Here is a 10,425-nt window from a genome sequence, read left to right on the forward strand (position 1 = left end):
TATTATATTATATTATATATTATGTATAGCGAAAAGATGAACTACCAGATGCCATCCTCTTTACGGGACCATTAGCGAAAACCACTTTGTCACGGCAAACGACATCAACGAAACGAGACGAACTAATCTAGGAAACAGCGCATCACATCGAGTTGCTTCAAGAATCCGCGAGAAGAATGAAAAATAATGCTTATTCAATGATTGTGGATGATACAGTAAGCACACATCTACGCCAATGCCTTTTTAGACAAACATGACTACCAATGAGTAACGAATTCAAACGTCCTCGATAAATCCAGGGAATCTCCAATGATAACTTGTTCGCATTTTTTCAAAGAAATCAAAGTTCTATCCAAAACTCAATCAGATGGCTGACTAATGCCTCGGAGGCCTCGTCTCGATTCAACTAATCTGTCAATCATTTACAGAGCTTTATGGCAAACCATGTACTTGCACTGTTTGGGATGAATTTGCAACCAAAAAGGAAAATTAGACATGGTAACAGGAATTAGAAGGTCACTGCAAACTATTCTGACAATTACAATTCCGCGAAATAAACGATAGAGAAAAAGTGGAACGGAAGACATATGAACGCGTAAATCCACGTCTTCAGGAAAAAAGAAGTGTGAAGCACAAACGACTGATTTCAGAGTACAAAAAGAGATTGAGCTAGATGAAAAATGAAGAACACTAGCGCAGAAAAGAAGCATGTTGCAGGCAGAATATATACGATCTGTAAAATTTGTGGAAATATACAATTAGAACTGCAAAAATTTGCAAATAATTCATGAAACTGCAGCAAAATAAAGTGTGCATGAAATATTATGAGAAAAAAGACGACGAAAGATTCACACTATCTCGAAATATAATCGTAAAAAGCAGATGGAAAGAAAAGAAATGTTCGAATCTTAACCATTTCCATGATTTGCACATATTCGTAGAACGACTGTAATCAATTTTTGCGGATATCGGAATGCTTGAGATCAATTTATGATGATCGGAAGTGTTCCACATTTGCACAGGATGGCTTTTGATCAGATCATAGGAAATATGAGTGGAAAAAGTGAAAAATCAAGGATGAAACCTAGTAGAATGTTTGCGAATTCCAGTGAATGCATTTCGTCATTAAATTGTTGAGTAGCCTATAAATTTCCGCATTTGAATTAAATATTGCTGATCTTGTTTCTCACCAATCTGCCAACAATTAATAATCACAGAGAAATTCACAGCTAAGAAGGATATTGCAGAGGAAGTTCGCACTGACACGACTATAACTCACTAGTTTAACTCAAGGATAGGAACATGAAAATATTCTGAATAGTTCCTATCTGGATGAAACTGGGAAAGCGCTTCAGCTTATTTAACTGATCCAATCTCTAGCCGAATAAGTGGCATATAAGGGAGGCATAAGTGAGTACGGGGAAACTAAGTGAACACATGATAGAACGAAAATGAGTAGTGCGCACATCTACATACATATCCATAATCATATTTGCGGATGCACGCCTGATGAGGTGAACGAGTGACAACTGTTGACCATGTGTTGATGAAGAGAGCTGCTGAAGTAGCTGGCGCTTTCATCCGGTGTAGCCGAGTAAGGATAACCGGCCGATAAGCAGGTCGGCCAGCACTCCTCCCTATTCCCCTCTGTCCGTCAGTCGGCCTTCAAAGCTCCCTATCCCCTCGGGGCGTACACGCTGCCAATGCTGTCATCACCGCGCAGATGTATTCGTCAAACTCGCGATCCGGTCGTTTAACAGCTAGCAAAAGATTGTTCGCAGCGTTCACGGTGACGCCGACAACGCCCTTGAGTAGAGGGGGATGGAAAAAAATCCCTCCCCAGAAGAAACAAGAGGATCTCAAATGAAAAGAAAAAGAGTTGCTGAAGGAACAATACAAGATTGCAAGTGTGATCGCCAAGGACAATCAGAGTAAGAAGGCAGTTGAGAAGATGTAAAAACTCTCTAACTACGTCATGACTATCTTTAGAAAGAGGTATTGTACACTTTCTAAATAAAAAGCCAGACAGTTGAAACCCTAGAAAGATTCCATTCCTTAATCAAATCAAAAAAATCTTTTCAACCGACCAACTCCAGAAAACTATCCGCAAATCCTTAAAAAGTCTCTCATAACGGAAAAACTTCTTTAAATGCAAAATTTGGAATTGTAAAATATCAAAAGCGAATTACTGCGGAATTAATTCGTATGCCCAGAAACTTACAAATCAAGAGTGTGAAGAAACGAGAATTGAGGAAAGGAAAAGAATTTGCTAACTTTTAGAACTCTCTCGGCTATAAACGAAGGAGTCTGAATAATACTAAAACAATGCTATAAAGGACTGACTACTAGAAAAATAGTTGGATTTACTCCGACTTCCTATGAACTTTATTACGAGTAGATTCCTACAAAGGAACTGGAAAAAATCCATGCCAGAGAAATGCTTGAAAATGCATAAGTTATATCAATAAATTAACGATAGCCATAAAAGCAGGTAATAAAAAGGAGAAGTCAACTGCGAAAAAAAATGCAACAAATTGATCAACGAATCGGAAAGATAGTCAACGATAGTGTCAACAAAATTTTCTTGATGTTCACTCTTTTGAAAAAAAGAGTTTCTGGTATATGAGATAAGGAATAATACATAGTAACAACACAAAATCAAAGAAGAACATAGTTACGTATGCATGCGTTCTCATTTTGAGCGCTATCAACAAAAGACGTAAGCACAAGTAATAAAGCCAAATCAAGAGATGAAAAACCGTAGGCTGACGAGAGCTTTAGTGATGATGAAACTAAAAGATCGAAAAACGACGACTTTTTTTTCTTTTTTTCAACGATTTTTTCGAAGGACAAAAAATAAAGAAGCAGAAACGTTTTATTAATGCAATGAGCGGAAGCAGTGACATCTAGTGAAATAGATAAAAAGAAAAAAAATATTGTACAGAGTTATGCCAGAAGAGAGCTTTCGAAAGAACAAAAAAACGAAGCTTGAGGTGGGGGAAATGGAAAAAGCTCAGAATTATTGAATGCGTTTTTAATATACACAAAAATATTAAAAGAAGGCATATGCAAGATAGAATAACTGAGAAATGATCTATAATAACGAAAAATGCTACTAAATACGATCATACCTTTTTCTCACAATTCTAGTGATAGTAATATATTTAGAATTCGCTGATGATAGTCAACACCTGCTGCTCACCTGCATCGCACGGAAGCTATGCGCCATAGAATAATTTTGTCCTAGACATTGTTAACCATAACTGAGCCATAAGTACGTGAGTTCATTGAGGAACCGTATGCATAACGAAGGATTGATTAATTATGAATAGGCACAGCTGCTGCATCGTCGGAGCAGGAAATTTTTGAGGCCAATTCAACAAACAGCCGCGTCAGGATCCATGATCTGGATCAACGCAGCATACCATGCAAAACTGCTGATCTTACTTCATCTCGCAAAAACAATCAGGTGCCTAGAAAAACCGCAAAAAAATGACCCACAAAAAACAACGGTGAGTACCAAGAAAATGTCCAAAAATCGGACATAAAAATTGGAAAATAAGCATATGCGAAAGCTAAACAGGTTGATGCAGCGGAGCATTGGAATTCCAGCAATTCCTGATTTTTGCTATTAAGAAAGACAAACTGTGTTGTTGATCCCGGTCGACAGTGTAACGCGGCGGAAAATGAAATATTTTTATAAGAATAGAAAACATTGTGAAATTCGAAGGTTTATCGAATATTAAATTTTCAAAGAAACATGAGTTAATTCTTTATGAATTACATAAACGAGAAATTTGTGTAATAGTAAGACGTGCAGTGCAACAGTCTGAGAGCTCAGCTCACTATTCATCGTAATGTTGAGTAGATGAGTGATGGGGCGTTAAATTGCAATAGCACCACCTAACTGCGTTTCTCTTTGCTTCGATGAACTCTTATTTCTCATTATGCGCACATTTTCTTGATTTATCTCTTGTGCATTAGCGCGTAAGCACTACTAACGCGCATAGATTACAGTCACATAAAAAAAGTTTTCTGAAGTCCACAGGTAATCATTACATAAATAAATGCAGTGCAGTATATTCAGCAATAATGAATCTTTGAGAAGGTAGAAATTACCTTTCTGGATGATACTTTCACCAAAATTAAACTTTATAAATCGCATAAAATGAAAAAGGATTACTCAAGAAGCGAGGATCCATAAAAATGATAATCTGGAAATATATGTTTGTTTGTTTGACTTCCTAAAATATCATCATTTAAGTGGGTCTTCCAATGTATTTCTGTCAATCGTATTTTGAATATGCAGAAATGGCGCAGTCGGTTAGACATACATACGTCCGCTTTGACCAGACGATCGATGGTTCGAGAACGCTCTAGTGGCAACCAAGCCTCTCACCCCTCAGAGCTCCATAAATCGGTACCATACTTGTCTGGGAGAATAAAAACATTGACTTGATACATCGTCTGGCCCCCGCAAGTCATTGTATCGGCCAATGCGCGTTCCAACACCCCAACGATTACGAGTTGCGGTAAAAGCGCGTTGGCACATCCCAGGTGAATTGATACGCCAGCGACTTTATTCTTTTTTATCCTTTTTATTTCTAGGAAACACATTGGAGCATTATTCTAATGTTATTCGAAAATCATTTCAGATATGTACTTTACCAGTTTACCACGACTTAATAAACGATTATAATTTTCTGTGTGCTTCATGTATCATCAAAAAAAAGTACGAGTAAAAATTAAGGAGAAAGTCAAAGATATCAGCAGCTAGTAATCACCAAAGCACAACTACATCATTTAAAGTAGATCCAATCTATTAAAGTTGGAAGGTTATGAGGTTTCAGGGATCAAAGCGCAATGAAGGAGAATTATTAGATAGCAAGGACGCTTCCGTACACATAACATCAACAGCTGAACAACGTCATTTGAAGTTTCAAAAACTGATTTTGTTTTTGAGATTCAAACAAGAAAACAGGAATTATGAAGAAAAAAACTTATGAAAAAAGCCAAAAATCGGACACAAAAAGAAGTGACATCTGTTCAAAGTAGATAACAGCTGGGATAAAATCAAAAGTTAGAAAATTACTGCTTCAATTTCACACATATTTCTCTTCTACAAGTTCCGCAGTTCCTCAGATTTCCAGCACCCCAATAAATACGCCCAGCATTCGTGGTTCCGAGATATATGCGGATGACGATTTGAATGACTGTATCGGTCATAATTTTGTTTACTTATGCAATATTTCGTTGGACAGGATATAATACACTATTTAATAACACTAGAAATGATCAATTCTATGTGCGAATGACTTTGTTAATTATTCTTATCAAATTTCGCTGCACCACAATCTTGCTCAGCACAATTAACCACAAAAATAACGTAGTAGAAAAAGCATGGAAACGGAGAAAAGTGATCGAGATTCGCTTTCTAGAGGTTGTAAACAAAAACGCAACACGGAGAATCCCTAGAGCGGCTCTTTCAAGGAAGTCTTGTAAATTATTGCTCTGTCAAGCAGAATTTATCCATTTTGCATTGCGAAGGAGATTTATTTCACCTTTCGGGCACATTTCTTCAAAAAAACAATGAAAGCAGCCGCAACTCATCTGAAGAAAACGTTTTCGAGAAAGAACACAGAATTTGAGCAGATGTGACATGTTGATTCCGGAGAACACAAGGACGAGATGTTTAAAAGAATGTTAAACACATGTGTGTCGTATGTCTCCTCATCAATGATTAGAATTCAATGTGTGGAGGTTTCTTCACTTGTGATAATTTTTCTTCTCGCACGAATCACCGTACTAAACAAATTTCTTAAATTACCCCCAAATGCTTAGTCGTAAAAAACATGTCTCACACTCAAGTACATTAGGTTGTGAGTGTTGAAACTAACTCTCTGCTGATCATACGAAAGAATAGTTGTCATTATAGATATTTTTACTAAATTTTGAAAGAATACACGGGAAGGGATGAGTCGAATAAGAACACAAACACATACAAAAACATTCATTACCCTGTATGAGGTCAAAAAACAGCAATAAGGGGGAGAAATTGAAAGTCCAAAGTAGCGGATACTTTTTCTAACAGGCAAGCAGAAGAGCTCCACAGCCATCCACTGACAGCTTTCATTATTAGCAGACGAACCAAAGAAGAAAGTTAAGAAAAAAAACTCAATAAAATGTTCAAATAAACGAAAATGAGCAAAGAAGAGAAAAAGAAAACGCGTTTAGAATGTAAATACGAGATTCAGCAAAAATTTCTCGAATACATTAACATTTGAAGTACTAGTTTCTTTACCGTACCTTCTAAGTGTTTATTTTGAGTTGATTTTTCAATATATTGAAACGTTTCGCTTCCCTATCGTGAAAAAAACGATAGGGAACACGCAAATGGCAATATGCTCTATCAGAAACAGTAAAAATGTTTTTGTAATTATCTCAGTAACAAAAGTATGCGTAATATTAACAAAATAAAGCTTTTAAAACCTTTGTAGCACATCAAAGAAGACCTCGGGAAAATTTACGATAGTTTAAACCAAAATTTTTCAGAATATCAAAGATCAGCGAATAATTTTATTTATGGGCAGATATACTGCAGTCGCCACTACGTATGTACGGCGCTGGCTGCAGTTCGACACCTTTCCCAGCCAACCAAGCTTCTGAAAGCGAAAAGTTGGCACCTGATTTTCCATGAAGAATAACTACACGGATTTGATATATCGGATGACCCCTAGGCCCTAGGTGTAGAATGCACATTATAAACCATTACAGTTCTGAATCGAGTTTGAACACGAGAGTATCACGAGAATATTGAATATCAAGTACTTATGCTTTAGCCTTCATATACACGTATCGATTGATTGACTCCGAAATGAATGCACTCCAAAAAATGTGAGAAAAATAGTCAAAATTTGAAAACAATCACAGCGAAGAAAAAAACTGTAGCAGACAAAAGTAAGGCAAATAATTAATTGAAGCAGGCTGACCACCTAAATTACTCTATTGCGGGGTTATCTTTATCGTTGGATGATATCTTATAACTTTGAGGAAATGAGAGAACACAAAAGAAAAGAAAAGAAATTGTTATTGAATACATAAGAAAGGTAATATAAGATCGGTTGCAATTCAGAGAATAAATTAGTTTTCCATCCAGAATCCCATCTTCGCAATGCAAAAAGGAACAGAAATAATTTAATTACGGCTGACAACGTCTCAAACTAAAGAAATGGAGCTCTAGTTGTGTCACAAATGCGTGCATATTCAATATTACTCATTCTGTGAAATATCAAAGAAAAGTCTCAGAAAAGGAAAAGTACCCGAATGAAATGTGATTTACCCCCTCCCAGTTGATTCGTAGCCCCCCTCAGAGCGAACACGCGGAATTAAATCAGCGCCGAGAGATGCAGACTCCGACGATTGAGACAAAGCCTATTTATTAGAGGAGCATCTCCACATGCAGAATCAGACGAAAATCACTTTTCATGTCAATAATAACGAACAATATACTCATAGAATTTGATAGGCGACAAATAGAATAGGAAGAACAGGTATAAAGTCTGACTGTGGAATTGTGTATATTTTGAAAACAAAAGTGGAAAGATGGGGACAGGATCGAGTGTCCGAAACCAAAACCCTTGATGAAAGCGCAAAAAAAAATCTGCGAAAGGGGTTACATATTAAAGGAACTCCATGAAAAATTCTAAATTAAAGCAACCCACTGAGTAGTTCTTTGCCGAGTTTGCAAAGCACATTTCTAAATGTATTTTGTACTTTCGTCCATTTGGACGATTGCGTTCTATTCGCAAGCGAATTAAAAGCAAAAAATCCAGCTATTCACAGATTTGTTCAGTCTTTATGAGTTTTTGTTAATTCATTAATCAAATTATTTGATAATTTTCAATACATTAAATCACACATTACCATCGATTGTACTAATATTTCCTTTGTAATAACTCTATTATATATATATATATATATATATATATATATATATATGCTAACTGTAATAATATTCAGAAGTTATTATCCAGCTATCTATAATAACATTTCCCATAAAAATGTCGAAAATTATTCAAAATTCCTATCCAGGAATATATCAACCATATTGGAAGAACGAAACATTGCAGTAAACAATCAAAATTTGTAGCTTATCCCTAGCTGAAGAAATCAACCATCAGAAGAAGAAAGTGCAATATAACGGTAAGAATGCAAAAAAAAACATGAAGTGTGGAAATGACCAAAGAAATTTTTTTTTCGAAAAAAGGAATGATTCTATCGGAAAAAAAAAACTAATGTCAAGAAGGTTTTCATTTAAAAAAGCAAAATTAAAATTCTTAAACGCTTCAACCTTCTAGAAAGCACTACGAGTACAGAACAAAGACCAAAATCGTCTTCACGTTCACTCGTCACCGCAGCGAACCGAATAATTGTAGCTGACTAGCTATTTTCCAGGGTTGTGCTTACACCCAACGATGAAATGTTTATAATTTGCAATAGCTTCCGCTAATGCCTCGTTCAAAGCGGTATTCAATTCCTTTGAGAAATAGAAGCAACGCAAAAAAAAAGACGCTAAAATAAGTATTCAGAGGAAAATATTTCAAGAAGAGAAATCCTAACGAGCGGTGATGCCGCTGCTCGTGAAACCTGGATGTGAAACATTGGCGGATGATTACATCGAAGCCATTTGCACTGATACTCACGATATTAGAAACTAATTTTAAGGACATACAGCGATTGAGCGTGCAGTATCTAAAATACTCGATAGGTTCGCATCATGCTGCATTTCTCTCAACACGACGAAACATAATTACAGTAATTACCACCTTGGCACACACAGCAACAAATTCACGCTGCAACATCTTCAACTAAACGAAGTGTTGACTTCATTCATGTCTCTTATCATTTTCTTATCCTGATTGTCTCTAGATCGAAATCCTGATCATTAGATTCATGGGTCTGCAAAATCCCTTTTTATTTCCTGTCTAACCTAATTAAATCTAACGGGATTTTCCGGCCTGCTAAATTTTAATTTCAACTTGAAACAAAACTGAGAAAAGAAAAGTTCGGGAGCTACTTAATCACTATTCCTCGGCTTAATTGACAATGAAATCACCTCAGTATTCAGAAAGGTTAAAATTTCTCCAACTTTTAGGTTATCTTTCAGGGTTAGGAACTCTCGATTGTTTCATGCTAGTTGACTCCGAATGTCTCTGGTTTCTATTTCAGCAGAACACCACCATAACAGAATTTCCTTCCTTAGTACTCCTGGCAAATATGATTCTGGCTCAGATGCATTTTCTAAAGAAGTGAAATGGCTTCAAAGCCATACATGTTTAAATATACGGGAAAAGTGCATAAAAATAATTTTATATGATGCTCTGTGCTTTAAAAAAAACATAATAAAAACCTACATAGTGAACATTTGGAAAAAAAAACTGTTGAAGCAAAGCCGACCAAGCAAACCTAATCAAACAAATAATTCCCATTCATTAACCTCTCCCTCATATATAATTTGAAATGTTTTAAAGCAGTATGAATACGAAAACCCACCTGAACTCACTAGTGCAATACAATACAGCATATTTTTCTCGCAAATCAGGAGAGGAACTACCAGCCCCGTTTTAGCATAAAAGGCTTCTTAAAACAGGAAAAAGAAAGTATTCTGGCCCAACAATATATCTTGTATACGTAAATTTAGCTCGGTAAAGTTTCTTATTATTTTACATATTTGCTCATTTCAGCATTTCTAAGTATACTAGTAACATGTGTTTAGATACTGGCTTCACTCAATATCGGTGGAGAAAAATCATGTTAATATCAGTTTTCAAGGAATTCAAAACAACTCGGATGAGAATAATGCAAAATTTAGTCATGAGTACCAAGATCCTACGAGTAAAAGGTTGTGTAGTAAGTGATTGATTGCGAAAAAGCAACAGTGTTTTCCACGTTTGATACAAGTATTCTGCACGGCTCATCAGATTCACCAACGATGTGCAAAGGACGTGGACATCAGTTATCACTACACCAGAGATACGGTGTTAATCAGTGATTTAAGCGAAAAAAATACCAGCTGCCCAGCCGAGGGAAGCACTTACGCGATAACAAAAAAGATCGGAAAGAAGTCAAAGATGAAAAACAAATGTGACATCTCCAGTAAGAACCGAAATTAGTCCATATCTTAATGGGGAGAGCTGCAAAAAAGATAACTATGAGTGCGGTGTAACCAATCTGGATTCTCTCGTACTGATCGCATCAATGTTTGCAACCGTAGATCACGTAAGCAATCTGATTGAACATATTAGTTACAATAATAAAAACGAGCTTACTCGTGGAATACAGCAATGAGATGACTAAGGGAAGAGCGCAGAGAAACAGGGTGAATTCTGTATGTCTAGTTTCTAGTCCAGAAATGAGAACAGAGGC

Source organism: Necator americanus, chromosome X (genome assembly GCF_031761385.1).
Source record: "Necator americanus strain Aroian chromosome X, whole genome shotgun sequence".
In the NCBI taxonomy this organism is placed as follows: Eukaryota; Metazoa; Nematoda; class Chromadorea; order Rhabditida; family Ancylostomatidae; genus Necator; species Necator americanus.